At 43.0% G+C, this 14,645-nt stretch overlaps 1 protein-coding gene across 11 annotated transcripts in view; it reads right to left on the bottom strand.

Annotated features, from left to right (window-relative positions):
• EXD3 (exonuclease 3'-5' domain containing 3) overlaps nt 1-14,645 on the bottom strand; it is a 285,931-nt gene that overhangs the window by 246,165 nt on the left and 25,121 nt on the right. The window contains exon 1 of one of the 11 annotated variants that reach the window (XM_086763460.1): nt 8,968-9,102. The exons of the other annotated variants lie outside the window; for them this stretch is intronic. The gene's annotated coding sequence lies outside the window, so the exon portion shown is untranslated. Of the gene's footprint in view, nt 1-8,967; nt 9,103-14,645 lie in introns of those variants that run through there. 11 annotated transcript variants of the gene reach the window in all.

Genomic DNA, 14,645 nt, shown 5'->3' with positions numbered 1-14,645 from the left:
TAAATTTAGCTTAAAACAAAATGAAAAAAATCTGGTTGGAACCCAAACAGTCTCTAGCTGAAAATGTGGTGTCTAGCCTGAAAAACAGAGTCTTCTGGACACAATGCCAAGCAGTACAGGATTCCCATGGACCTGGTGTTTCTCAAGCCCTTAATGTGGTTCAACTTAGGCAAGTGGTTTTAGGATTCCCAGTTTAAAATCTACAATGCACATCTGCAATTCATTCTAGTTTCTTATTTTATTTCTTACTTCTCCAACCAACTCCAAATCATTTTATGAGTTTTTGCAATCCGGTACTAATCAGTTACTCATGCTGCAGGAGTCCCCGCTTCCTAAGAAGGGCTCCCTTTGCACAAGAAGCCAAGCTGTGCATTTCATCAGCCATATCTCGCCAGAAACAACAGTTACTACCTGATAAAATAAGAATGCTTGGCAGTGTTCAACACAAGATTACGAGACACAGAAAACTTCTACTCTAATGTACACCATAAGCCATTTTCTACACCTCTCCTCTTCTATCAGACTCACCACACTAAATCAAAGGCGACTCCTCTACAAACAGGACTAATGTGATTTCCCACTTCTGAGAAGGGGATGTGGCCAAGTGGCTTCAGGTAAAGCTTCAGAGAAATTTTCATCCAGCTGTAAGGAAGGAATTCCTGTGTGAGAAACACCATCGGATTAAAACCTTTCATGGAAGTGTGACAGTATCTGCCCACTGCACTTCTGATCTGCTGGATGAAATGCTGAGAAGACGTGGCAGGCAGGGCAGTTATTTTTAGAAGTGATTTTGACTCAGTAAGAAATGCTAATGCACCATACAGATCGTCTCTTTACTTCACTGCTGCTCTTGTTTAAAACACAGGTTGTTGGATAACGAGAGCCCACTTGCCCTCGTGCTGCGCGTAGCACCAGCGCTCTGCAGCAGCAGCGTAACCGGGGAAACCCCACCTGAGGGGCAGCTAATCAGAAATGGCAGGCTGAAGCAGACACATCCTCTTCCTCACTCCAACAAAGATCAAAACCACAGGTGTAGGGTAATTCCTCCTTTTGGCTTCCACAACAAGGTTCACTGCGTGCGGTACAGAAATCCAGTCAGTGGAGAACAATAAAGTGTTCAGGGCTCCAGTCTGCCTGTCATCACTCACCCCGCAACAAGCCTCTAGTTCCCTGCCATTTCCTTAAACTTTGTTGGTGAGCTACAGACCTGAACAAAATAAGGAAATTAGAATGGTTTTGCTTATAAATGTTCTCCTGCTGCTGGCAGATGCAAACAAAACTTTGCTGGCATCGCTACGTACCTTGGCACCATCACTTAGAGGATCCAAGTGTGAACAGGGAATGGACGGGGCTGCTTTTATTTTCTGCTTGAAAATCTCAACTGCTTCTCTTCCCAGAGTGCTCTCAAGATGAAGCTTGTACAAAGCTGAAGAGCAATGGACTCAAGTCTCAACCAGGAAAATTCTGATTAGATATTAGGGGGAAAAAAAGTTCATAGTAGTTGTCAAACATTGTCCCTGAGGAACCTGGTATAACTGAAGTTGGTCCAACCTTGAGGAGACGAGGCAAGGGTAATCTCTAGAGGTCTCTTCCTACTTAAATGATGTTATTATTTTATAGTCTTCATTTCTGACTCCCCATATTTACCTCATGGGGTTAGCGGACGGCAGGATGCAGTATTATCAACACACAGATAACTCCTGGCAGCTCATCTCCATTTTATCCAACTCTGATAACGAAACAGCCTGTTCCTCTTCCACCGCAGCGCACCACTACAGCTAACACAAACTGAACTCTTACTACAAAGCATCCTGGCAGGACATGCACAAAGGCCATTAATACTGTGCATGGCGGCGTATGCATGCGTGTCTGCACACACAGCCTTTGCCCGAAGTAACCACAAAGTCTCTGACTTCTCTGCCGTGATGTAACAGAGACACTTGACAGGACTGGAGAGTGGGCAAAGAAAATTAATTTTGGTCAGAAGGAGGCTATAAAGATCATTTGCATCTTTATTTGCTTGCTGATCCTCAGGAACTACACACTATTATTATTTAGCATTATAAGCTTATTTTGCAATTATGACTTCAGTTACCTATTAAGCACTCCTGTTTGTAAGCCCTCTAGGTCTTAGGCTCACCCAGGGTGTCTTAAGTGTTCCTCAAAGGTAAAGCACCAGGAGCTGTATTCTTCACCAGGAAGCTTCCTCCAGGGTTCCTCTTCAAGGAAATCATCTCCCTGTGCTTCCAGACACTCATTCCTGCATCCAAGTCAAATGGCCAACTCTGAGATCTCTACTAAGGAGTTTTCCCCCGGTTATCCAAATGTCAGGTCCCACCGAGACCTGAAGGCACTGAGGGTTCACTGTCGTCATTCTGAAGGCTCAGACAAAAGGAAAAACAAAGCCATCAGCAGCGTGGCATTAGAGAACTCTGTAAAAACCCCAGGGTATAAAATAATGACAACAGCCATCACTGCAGCATTGAACTGAAATACTTCGGTGATGGAATTTTTCCCAGGAAGAAGAAAGGATAAATCACTTCTAAGACAGGATATATGTTAGTGAAACAAGTAAGTGTAAGCCATCAGGAAGGGAGAAAGAAAATTGTTATTTTATATTCATATCATCTTCTAGAGCAAAATGAGTTACAACTAATTTAGCCTTTTTGCAAACAGACATTTCTCAGTGCCAAATTATAAGCAAACAGACAGAAAAAGACAGTGTTTGCCATCTAATGCATAGCTTTTTATTATGTCTTTAAAGTTATTAATAGATTGTAATCTGCTGTAACTTGGTTTGAACATATTTTTCTGACTCTTCTAAATTGATTTTTATTCTAAAAAGAATATTTATAATTACTTTTCTAATGGCTTTTTGTACAGATCCTCTAAGTGACATCTGAGATCTTAAAGCGACACCTCTGCATACAAGAGCATCCCCCTTGCCAAATGCACCAAAATGGTTAACTGACCCACTGCCCCCTGTAAAAAAACAGTATGAAGAAGTGGGGAGACCCACAGCTGCATGGTCCTGTCCCATGTCTGGAAGCACGCGTACTGCAATACTCCGGTAGACAAAAAGCTTAAAGCCCCCTGGAAGAGCCAGTGAGACCACGCCAGAGATCATGAGGGAGGTGCAACCACTGCTAGGAATCATCATTCACTTTACTGTCTTCAAAAGCAAGCAGTCTCCTTCAAAGATTTCAACATAAACAGCTCAGATTTTCAGGGCAGAAGCAGTTCTGATCAGAGTTAAATATTCACAGTTTCCAAAACACTCTCATTACCACAGCAGAAACTTTAGATATTCAAACTGGCCACAATGCTGGACATCTTTCAATAGAGAAAGCACAGCAGCAGAGCAGGATCCAGCCGATGGGAGGCAGCCAGAGCACTGGCCACACAATGCCCTTCCAAGAGAGAGCACCTAACCTTGAACCCGGGAAGGACCAGTACGGTCACTGCCAGAGTGGCTGGCTCTCTGGGTAAGGATGTGTTCAACTCCCGAAAGGACCCTGGACCGTTGCTTGCTGCTCCAGGACGAGGAACGCCCAGAGCCCTCAGCTCCCTACCAGGCACACAGCAGTTATGGACAAGTCCAGCTAAAACACCGCATCCTGTTAGGATACCACAAAATCCTGCTGGGCAGGGCACTAAGGTTTAGGAGACGGAACAAGCAGTAACCATTAACTCGTCATTCCACAGCAAATCTCACTGCGCAGGAGAAACAGGTCTCCCTCCAGGGCCTCCATCCCACAGCAGAGCACACGCTGCAGGATAGTGCTACAGCCTTGCTACTCCTTCTCCTGCGCCGGAAGATCCTCCACCTCAGTGCAGAGCCCTCTTCCCACTGTCTTCAGCAAAGGCTAGTGGGTATCAGATCCCTCGCACACATCAGCTCTCATCCAACTCTGGCTGCAAGAGAAAGCAAAGGGCCTTCAGCCCTCTGTGTGAACACCCCACTGCAGCATCGCCCCGAAGTCAGAAAGGGGGCAGAACAGGGGAAGGCACAGAGTGGGAGAAGGTGGAACATGAGCTTCATGCTGGATGCCCCACAAAGGCATCGGTGTGCGGCAGAGTTGATACAACACACATTTTAGCACCACTGCATCACTGAGCTGTTGGTGCCTCTCTCATCACCGTTGCATAGAAACCCACAGAATCCGGACAGAGCAACAATGGGCAGATTTCTTACTGGATGAAGAATGCTGCTGTCAAAAGCTGCTTTGATGGCAAAACAGCCAAAGACCAACTATTCTGTTTTCACCTTTCTGAGTTTCTATTTAACAGAAAGCTATTATAATTAAGAAAGCTTTGGAGAAAAATCAGTCAGAAGCTCCTGTTTCTCTGTGTAGCTCATGTGACAGGTACAACTTCATCATCTGGGCATCTATTACTGCTGGTTTTGTTGACTTCCAAATGGCTTTCATGAGGAGATCCATCAGCCCAAATGGTCAATAAACATTCCCTTTCTTGGGGCTGAAGTGCTGGTTGTCTCTTTCAGGCTTCAAGAGAGACCAAACCAATGACTCCGACATGGTCCTGTGAGACCAAACAGGAGAGCAGGCAGGAGCTCAGGCTGGTTGCTCATGAAGTGGACTGTTGAGGGAATATAAACTGCACATCATTTGTGGCTCTTACCGATTGTCCTAGGAATGGCAACACTGCAGCGAGAGGACAAATGTCTCCTCGTTATCAGCCCAGCCTAACAATTAGCTGATAATGCTCAGCTTCCAGGATTTTGAAAGACAGGCGCTGGAGAAACATTCCTCCAGCTTCCTGTTTGAGTAATGCAATCCTCACTTGCTGGATCTCGCAGTCAGAACATCATGCTGCACCCAGGCTAGCTTTATTATTTCTTTCATGCTTACTGTTTACATTTTGCCTTTCACCCTCCACATGTTTTCTATCTATCTAGAGCTCTTGAAGGTAAGTCATGAGCTTTAGCTATTGCACAATGCAGCATCTCCAGGGACCTTTTATATTCTCCTCCAGATGGTTGGGTGGACAATACCCTTCTTTCCACATCCTTTACACTCTTATATTCTGATGAATGCAAGTTTGACCAAATTTAAAATGGAATACAGATATAGTTGTTTGCTCTAGAGCTGCTTTATTTTTTCATACTGGAAAAAGTTGGAAAATTCTTGGCAATAAGCTTGTATTGAGTATACAAAATGTCACTTAATTTGCCTGGCAACACTGCTATGGTGGTAGGTAATCAGTTGCACTTGTGGTGGCAGCAATGAATGGTATGAAAACATCTAGCTATGAGAATCAGAGAAGGGCAGAGCTGGAAGGGCCTTTAAGAGCTCATCTCCTCGTCCTCTTATGCCTTAAGGCAGAATCAACTGTAGCTCCTCCATTTTCAACAGACACTTATCTACATCCAGTCTTAAAACCTTTCCAACACTGATACTCACCAAGAGACTCCACTCTACTCTTCATTATTTCTGTTCAAAGTGTTCAGAAACAACAGCTTACTTTTCTTTTAGCTTTCAAATAGCTAAGCAGCATTATGACACCCTCCCCTGATCAGAGCGAATCATTCCTCTTCCACCTCTTGTCTCAAATCTCATTTTCTGGACCTCCAGATTGTTCAGCTTTTGCTCTCTAATCAGTAGTCCAAAGTTTTCCTGGAATGGAACATCCCCACGCAGGCACAGCACTCCGCACAGCGGCATTACCCTGACTCATTGGCACAGCAGACCTATTTCACGTCTTTTAAAGATGTCTGCATCCAGTTGTCCCCTCCAGCAGCAGGCCACTGAGTGCTGTAGTAGATCACCGAGAGGGTGGAAGTCAATGAGCTCTATACAACTGCTGGCTTGTCACTCGTCTCGCAGCCTGAAAACGTGATAATTCTTGCTTAAATGCAGAGCAATTTACCATTACCATAACTGAACTACTCCTCTTTTCGGGCCATCTCTCCTATCTCTTAAAAGATTCTTTAAATTCTGTATTTCGCATACTGGCACGCTTATAACAATTCCTCCCAAACTGAGTTTATCACCTTCCTCCCTACAACTGCTTCCCAGTTCTAGCATACTTGTACATCACTGAAATGTCACAGGACCACTTTTATTTTCCAACCCAGAAACAATTACGTCTGCATTCAATAAATGATATGACACACAAAGTATAGTCATTCTATGCACTGTAATAAAAATGAAGTACATGGTCAGTTACTGTGTTCTACACGGAGAGACATACACTTCCTAGTAGTTTATCTGTGGCATTACTTTATTTTTTTAGCACAGATGTATTTTCAAAGTGCTAGAGAAGAAAGTTTTCAAAAGCAAACACTTAGTAGATGTACTTCCAATTCCAAATGTTTCTGCAGCAATGAGATGGTGTTGTGTTATTGCCTGATCGGTCTTGGAAAGCAGCACAAAATCAGCTGTCGTTTTTCATCTTTATAAACGAATAGAAAAGTCACAGTAATAAACGGTTGTTCTTTTGGCCAAGAACAACAGATTACTAGTGTGTTTATAACAAAAATTGAGGGCGGCGGGGAACAACTCTTGGAAACTAGGCATGTCCTATCAGCAAAATGTTCATGCATCTTCCATTCACTTGGGTTGTTACAGACTTGTTTGTTTGCAGATGATAATTCAATCCCACTCATGCTTATATGAACACCCAAAGGTGTTCAAATGCACCTCTGTACAGCATCTGATCTCCACTGCAAGAAAAAGGAAGGCTACCAAACGACTGATCAATAGCATGTCGTCTTGCACTCCTCCTCCGCAAACCACACAGGGTCCTTAGCATTAACAGGTGCGCTGAAATTAAAGCATTAAGTGAAGGCGTTAAGGTAATCTGAATGCAGAAAGGATTGTTATGGTAATTAAGAGGAGGAAATAGTCAATTATCAACTGGAAAGTTACAGGGGCAAAACCCCTGAACTGGATGGCCAACCTTATTTTCATAAATTAAAGGCAGATTCAGTATTTGAAAGCTTAGAAGACGTTTTTAAAAGTACCTTCCAGAAGAATTTCCAAGGAATCATCAGTTTGGGCTTCCAGATTGCCTCCCTCCTCCCCAAGCACGTAACATGAGTGTGCACATCCTCACACATTTTCTTTCCAAGTTTACACTGATCTGAACGGAGAAAAATTTAAGGCAGCAAAAAGCTCGTTAGGAGCAGAGCTATCACTGCACAAGTGGAGAAGGGCAGAAGGAGGACCTTGCCACCAACCTTCTGTCAGGGCAAGATCTCACATTCCTCATAGCAGGGCTGACAAGTGATGATGCCCACTAATCGATAATCCATACCCTGCTCGAGAGAAGGGAGTTTTTAGGCAAACACACTTATTCCAAAGGAAAGGAGGCTGCAAAAAGTAGAAGTGTTAAGCTGGTCTTCAGGTACAGTGGGGTTTTTGTGCTGCCTGTGTACACTGGCTAACTACAAGACTCTGCACACACCGATGTGAACGAGTTTAGACCACAGCTTAAGTTAAAAAAAAAAGAAATCTATTTCCAGATGCACAGCACGCTCACCGAACAGTGCAGCACTGTGGAGCAGCTGTTCTTTACGCGGCCTTCTTCTAAAGAGAACATTATGTTCTCTTCCGCGTGAGCTCAGAGAAAACAGGATTTTTGCCCCCCCTAAAACCACATGCATGCAGACCCCTTCCAGGCTACGACTTTTCTGTATCCTGAAATGACTTCCCAGTGCGTTCTTTGAAAGCCCTTTGGTTAACATGAACGTCTCAGCCAGGAAGGGACTTTTCTGGATCTCGCTCATAGACTGTTACTAAAAACTGTACCAGCTCATTTTTCCAGCCTCTAGAAATGCTGTATACGAATGATTTTTTTTTTTTTTTCTTTAAGAACTTTTCCCCGGGATCATTATTAAAAACTGCTTCCAGACTCGGGAAGAATCTCGCATATAACGCCTTTCCAAAACCACCAATAATAGATTATCACTGTGCCCAGTGAGTAAATCTGATAGCCCAGCAAAATATTTACAAAATCGTGCTTAGGAGTATTACAGAAACTTTACCATGTTATTGAAATCTGATCAACACAACTTGATCCAAAGTTAACTCTAAATCACATTATTTATTCTTACCAACTCTCACAATTTTCAAGGGAATTTGGAATATTTACCTAAGCTGCAGCTCGGAACCACATTGCTGTGCACGTCTCCATTTTCACTCGTTTGACAGAACAGGTCTATAATAAATGAAGTGTGTCCTACATGTGTAGGACTGGAAATTGTCCTGGTTGTGCAGTTAACAGCACTAACTTGCAATCAAGTAAAGGGTTTTAAAAATGTATTGATGGTATTTACCAAGTTTCAACACAACTTCTTCCAGTAGGAATTAACAGTAGCTGATACGACTGTTTTAGAAGAAACAGTCAGAAAAGCACAGTCATTTTCAGGAGCATTTTGACTGGAGAGTTTCCATCCTATTGATTCCCACCCTGCACTTATGGGCAAGCAGAAGCAAATTTAGGAACCTTCCCGACTTGTCCTTCATAAAATTTAATTCCTACTGCGTGTAGACTAGTGGGAGTCTCACGTGGCCCTGAACAAGAGAAAGGTTCCCTTTTCCTGAAAGCTGCATGCCATCAGGATTTGAGAGGCCCACAGTTGGTATCGGCGCTCACAAGCAAGGGACAGTAACGTTGTCCTTGTACAGCTGCACCTCCTGCAAACAAGGCACCACTAAAGAAAAGTCATAGTTTAGTTTACTTAAAACTGCTGAATTTACAGATGCGGCTGCCACTCAGAGCACAACGCAGGGTAAGTTCTTACGGTAATGGGCAGCATCGTTAATCTGACTGTAATCAGAATCACAGTCGTCATGGTTCATTAGTTCATTGTTTCTCAGTAATATTTTAATGGTTGTGCCATTGAAACCTGTGGTTATTTCTGTATCTGGCTCAGCTCACTAACCTGGAGAAAGACCCTCCAGCCCCATTTCCCACCTGCAGAACGGGAACTGCGTTACTCACCTTCCTCTGCCCGGCGCGTTGATGGCGTGGGGCACCCAGATCACCGCGAGAGCCACATCTCCCACAGCCTTTGATGCCAGCACCTCCCGGTGAGAACAATGGCACTGGCTGGCTGCTGGGAGCTTTCACAAGGCCAGCACAGACGTTAAGGATTGTTGCGTCACTCTTCAAACTGGGAACCTCAAAGTCCACTTACATGACACAGGCTTTGTATTCCCTTCCAAAAACTACGTATTCTCACTGAGTGAGCACACATTAGCTCCTCTGTGAGCACAAACCAAGGGAGAACAAGCCGTAGGCACCTTTCCCGTACACTGACCCAGGCGAGGCGATTCCCAGGAGCTAGGGGAACCCTGCACACCACCGACCATCTGTCCCTGCGCCGTCCCTCCCTTGCAGAGGGCAGCTGCTGAAGAAGAGTGCTCAGGCAACGCACATCCCCATCACACACACTTTTCCAGTGAGGGCATCCACTGAATCATCTTGCTTCCCTATAGCTCTTTCCAGACCTTTTACAGCAGCAAAATTTCAGCTCCAAAGAGTAGGAAATTTAATCGCAGTTCCTATCTGCCACACAGCTTGTGCAGATAATCTCAGCCAACCGTTATCACTTCTTAAGAAATATTATCTTACAAAGGAGAAATAAAATATACTTGTAAAAATAAAATAAATTGAAAGGGAAAAATTATTTCACTATTTAACCATGTCAGCACAGCAGAAGAAATATTATGTAGGCAGCTAAATGTGGCACCATGGCTCAGACACACCACTCCTCTTGCTGACAGCAGCATTACTTAACACGTACACTGCAAACGAAGGCGAGGTATTCTGTCTCGGTGAGCCTTTGCTGGTTGTTTCTGTCCACACCTACAGACAGAAAATGCTCCAGTAAAGCCATACAAATAAACGAGTTACACAGTCACCTCCTCCAGTTTCTCCCAGTAATCTACTTTTAAATGTCAGTGCAACAGAGAGGTGAGTTTCATCACTAACTTTTTATTTTTTAATCCTGAAACTCTTTAATATTGAGTTTGTGGCATGACACTTATTTTCAGAAAGGAAAATATTCCTGCTATTAACAAGAGGTTTACATTAGAAATTGGATGCTGAGAAAAATAGAAATAATACCAACAGCTTAATTATTTTTTATGTGACTGGCATAAACAAATTCAGGGGGGTTTTTTTAAGTGATGAGTGAACCACAGATGGTTTCATGAAAAATAAGCCTTACCAGACTGAAAGGACTAACGCTCATTTTTAACAAAGATTGCAAAATTAAGGTAAAATTCACAAGATCATCATACAAAAATCTTGCAGTTAACGTTTATTTAGATTCCTGTGGAAAGATGCTGTTCTTTGGCTCCATCTTTCTTACACAACTCGGAACAACTGGTAAATACGTTAAAAAGTTGTGCAGATTATCCTTATTGAAATGTTTTGGCAGAAGGCCACAGAAACAGAGAAACCCTGCATAACCTCAGGCTTATGAATGAAAAATAAAGGAAGTCTGAGAAAGAAGTAAACTAAACATACTGCAGAAAAATATTCTTAAATAAATGGATAATCAAGAGCACCCCAGTGCGTAAAGGCATCCGGGGGTTTTCACACAACACAGGATGACAATGCAGACACATGCGTTCAAGCAGCAGATCTCAGCTGTCTGCTGGAGTAACAAAGCATCGTGATACAGCATCTTCTGACATCTCGGCATCTGACCAGTCAAATACTGGTTGCGGCACAAGGTACCTGGAGCAGAGCTATCAGGATCGGGGAACCTTTGACCACAGGACTGGGAGACAAGGCGGTGGGAGCATTCGAGCACAGCCAAGGCAGCGGGAGACCCCATCTGAAAGGTGCAAGCGTCGACAGTAAAAGAATTTACACACGCAACCCAGAACTACACCAGACAAGAACAAAAGGTAGGCTGAGTATCTGGGAAAAAAATGTCCTGAGGAGTGAGAATCAATACAAGGAATAATTCCTCAGGGAAACAGTGGAAGCGCTTTTGCGTGGGTATTTTATGAGAGACTGGGCATACCACCAACAAATGTACTGCAGGAAAGAATCAGACAATGGCAAGGAAATGGATTAAACGTGTTAGCAAGACAATTTCCAGATCCGATTTCTGTGAAGAGAAGACCGTGACCTCACCACTGGATCTGTCGTGTTACCATTAAGTACTGTCCCATACAGGCCCAAGTTCCTCACTAGCATGGGCATGGTCTTAAGACAGACCACACCAAAGACTGAAAGGGATCTGGGAGTGTCTCTTCATTGTTATTTTATTTTTGTATTAATGATGGGTCAATTTACGTCCACAGATTTTGTAAGGCAGAATTCACCAGGGATACTGAGGAGCAGAAAACTGAGACACAAAATAAAGCTTTTGGGGAAAACAAGAGGTCTGAACTTGATTAAAAGAAAAAAAAGCCAGAGGAACAGAACATTTGAAGACACATATGGGGAGAAGCGACTCTTTTCCAAGGACAGATGGCAGCAATGGAAACACTGAAGATGGCTGGTTGGCCAAACTGTTTTTCTGTATTTGCCTCGTCCTTTCCAGTTCACTCCAGTTCATTGAAGCGCAGCAGAAGTGCCAGCAGCTTTTCCACACGGAGGGTTCCCACAACTGTAACAAGCACAGAAACGATTTCGGCACCTATCGGAATCTGATCTGGTCTCTGCGTAGGTACCCAGTCTGTGTACCTACCGTTTGCACTTCCAAATCAGGGCAGCTGTTTCAGGTGCAGCTGTGGGAAAAACCAAAAGCCAGCGCTTCCCTTTTACTGGCTGACTAATAGAGGCTGGCCACAACATCCAAATAAACAGGAGCTTAGCAAACGGATAAACTGTTTAACCAAGGGACTACCTGCTGTAAACACACACTATCCGATTAAAATACCCTTCCCCTCGTAAAAACAAATTGTGCCCCCACCTTTACATGTTGAATTTACTGGCACCTCAGTGAAGCACCACCAAAAATGACAGAGCCGATTAAGCCGGCCATCAGGCCAGAGGACTGATGCACAGCCATTATGTTAAAACAAGACTCAGAGCTCATCTCCTTACTCCAAGTTGCTGTGGCTTTACACTGGTACTGTAGAGAACAAAGCCCTCCTGTTTAGACCAGTGGTTCAGCCAAGCCTGCAACAATATTTTGCGGCATATTTAACACTTTAGTTAGTAGGACCATCTTCTTGCCTGAAAGATAATGCTTAAGGCTTTCTTCGATCTGTGTTTTATCACGCCTTTATTTTTTTTTTTTTTTTTTGTAATCTCATTATTTTTTTTAATGCTCTCCAAAGTTACCTATCCTTGCTGCTAGCTCCTGGCTGGGTTACTGCACAGATGGACCTTGAAGCCGATTCATGGGACAGAATTGCATTTGCTGCCCTCCAAACACGGGAGCACAACTGGACCGGAGGATCATTCAGCCAATGTCCTGTCTCCAAAGGTGGACAACAGCAGATGCCGAGGGAATATTATTAAAATGGAGCACGTGTGAAGTGATGCACAGAGGATCAGAGGCAGAGATGGAGGCTGTCCTTGTAGAAATCTTTAATGGATTTTTTTCCACTAATTTGTTCAGTTGCTTCTTGAATTTACAAGAACTTTAGCACTCGTACCACCCTACATCAAAGCTTTCCATACCTCATCTATGTCGCATGAAAAAGTATCTCCTTATGTTTGATCTAAACCTTTCCACTGTTATTTTGAAGCTCCACAACTCCGGTAGAAGAGATTGATCACAATCTCTCCCTGCTCCTGTTCTTTATTTCAGTAATAATCAACTATATAAAGTCTGCAGCAGATGGGATCCGCAGTATCAAAACCTAACACCATCCCACTGATTTGTCACAATAGCTGAAAAGCAGCTGAGAATAAAGAAAAAAAAATACAGAGTTAAATGTTGAGGACGGACAGGCTTCTAAATGTTATCTGTTTTAGAGAGGAACAAAGTTTTGATGAGCAGATTTTTCAGGAACGCTGAAAGATTAGATTTTATGAATATAAGACCTTGGGGAAGCTTGCTTTATTTTCTTTTGGCCATTACATCAGCTGAAAAACAATAGCAATTAATTTTGTTCTTATGCTTCCAGAAATATAACTGGACATAAACAGACCAAATTAACCCACTTCTGTGATTAAGGAGAATTCAAACACAGATCATTCTCAAAAGCACTGGTAAGCACTGCATTTCCAGTGTCCCGGGCATGTGGCTCACTACATTTATCAGTACTTCCAAAGAACTCGGAGAGATGAGTGCTGAGTTCTGGTGCGGGCTGCAAGCCGTTTCGGACCTCGCTCTCCTGTACATTAATTTCAGCAGCAGTTAGTGGACAATGGGATAAATTCTGTTATCAGTACGACAGTAGAGTCATCAGGCATTTACTGTGACATCTACCAAAAAACTTCTCTAGGTCTTGCTCAAAGGCAAAAAAAGAGACTAAGGCTTCAGTTAAATAAATCTGCTGAGCCTCTGTAAACCTTCTTGTCATTATTTTTAACCTATTGCCCAAAACAATAGAAAAGGAGTCCTCAGCCTCAACTATGGAGAAATAGAATGTGTACATTCCTCTAAATTTAATGCTGCTGTTTCTAACGGAGGTAATAAATGATCAGGAGAGCTGTGAGTATGCCACCACCACGGACTGTCACTTAAATTCTTTCCAATTATAAGAACAATGAGAGCATGTGCCTGGAAAGGACCTTGGAGAACGATATCCTTTCAACCTCCCACAGCTATTTGGTGAAGGGCTCTCCAGGGAATTTGGCAGTGGGGTGGACCACACGATAAGCAGGGGAGCTTCCGACGCTCTCTGCATTAACGCCCCGTGCTGCACCCAGCAGTAGTGAGCAGCAAAGCACAAACATTTCCAAGCCTGTGCGAACAAGAAACTACAGACCCTTATTCCAAAAGTGTACTTACTCTTCAGCAACACAGAGTTAAGAAAGGAGGATTCTGGTCTGGTTTAGTAGGCTGGGAAAACTGGACTGCAACTGTCACTGAGCAAAAATGGAAAGTCAAACAATTTAAACCATTTCTATGCTCCATTGTTCATAATATCCTCCTTAAACTCCCGGCAAAGCATATCATATCTATCTGGAAAATTTACTTTTAAAGTTAGAAATTAAGAAATACTTGAAACTAGCCACAAGCTTAGGGGCATTATGAGGTCAGGCTCAAATCTGGATTGTGTTCTGCATTAAAAGGTAAAAGTTCCCTAAAGCACCACGTTTTCCTTTCTCTGTGTTCCACAGAAGGGGATATTTGAAGAAGGCACCTTATTTCTATTCTACACTTACTCCATACCACAATCGTTACGTGAAGTACTGGAATGATTTAGGAGACTTAGTGTTCTTGCACTGGAATAGCTGGATGCACCTCCAGAAGGCAGAATGGGGCAGCAAAGACTTAGGAAAACACACAACAATTTTCTTATTCAGAGACCAAGGAAACAGGAAATTTATATTACCCCCACTTTTTTTATTCTTCAAATTCCTTTAAATTTTTAAATATTTATGAATTCTCCATAATGTATGACTACATTTTATGAATGTTTATGAATGACACAAACATTTCCTGGTAACAGGAAGAATCAGGATGGGCTAATAGAAAAGAGAAGATATCCATCTTCCACAAGAATGAAATGTAGTTTCCTTCTACAAATGGTTCA

This window comes from Chlamydotis macqueenii, chromosome 20 (assembly GCF_036417535.1).
Source record: "Chlamydotis macqueenii isolate bChlMac1 chromosome 20, bChlMac1.mat, whole genome shotgun sequence".
NCBI lineage: Eukaryota > Metazoa > Chordata > Aves > Otidiformes > Otididae > Chlamydotis > Chlamydotis macqueenii.
This window is presented reverse-complemented; position numbering and strand designations above follow the sequence as displayed.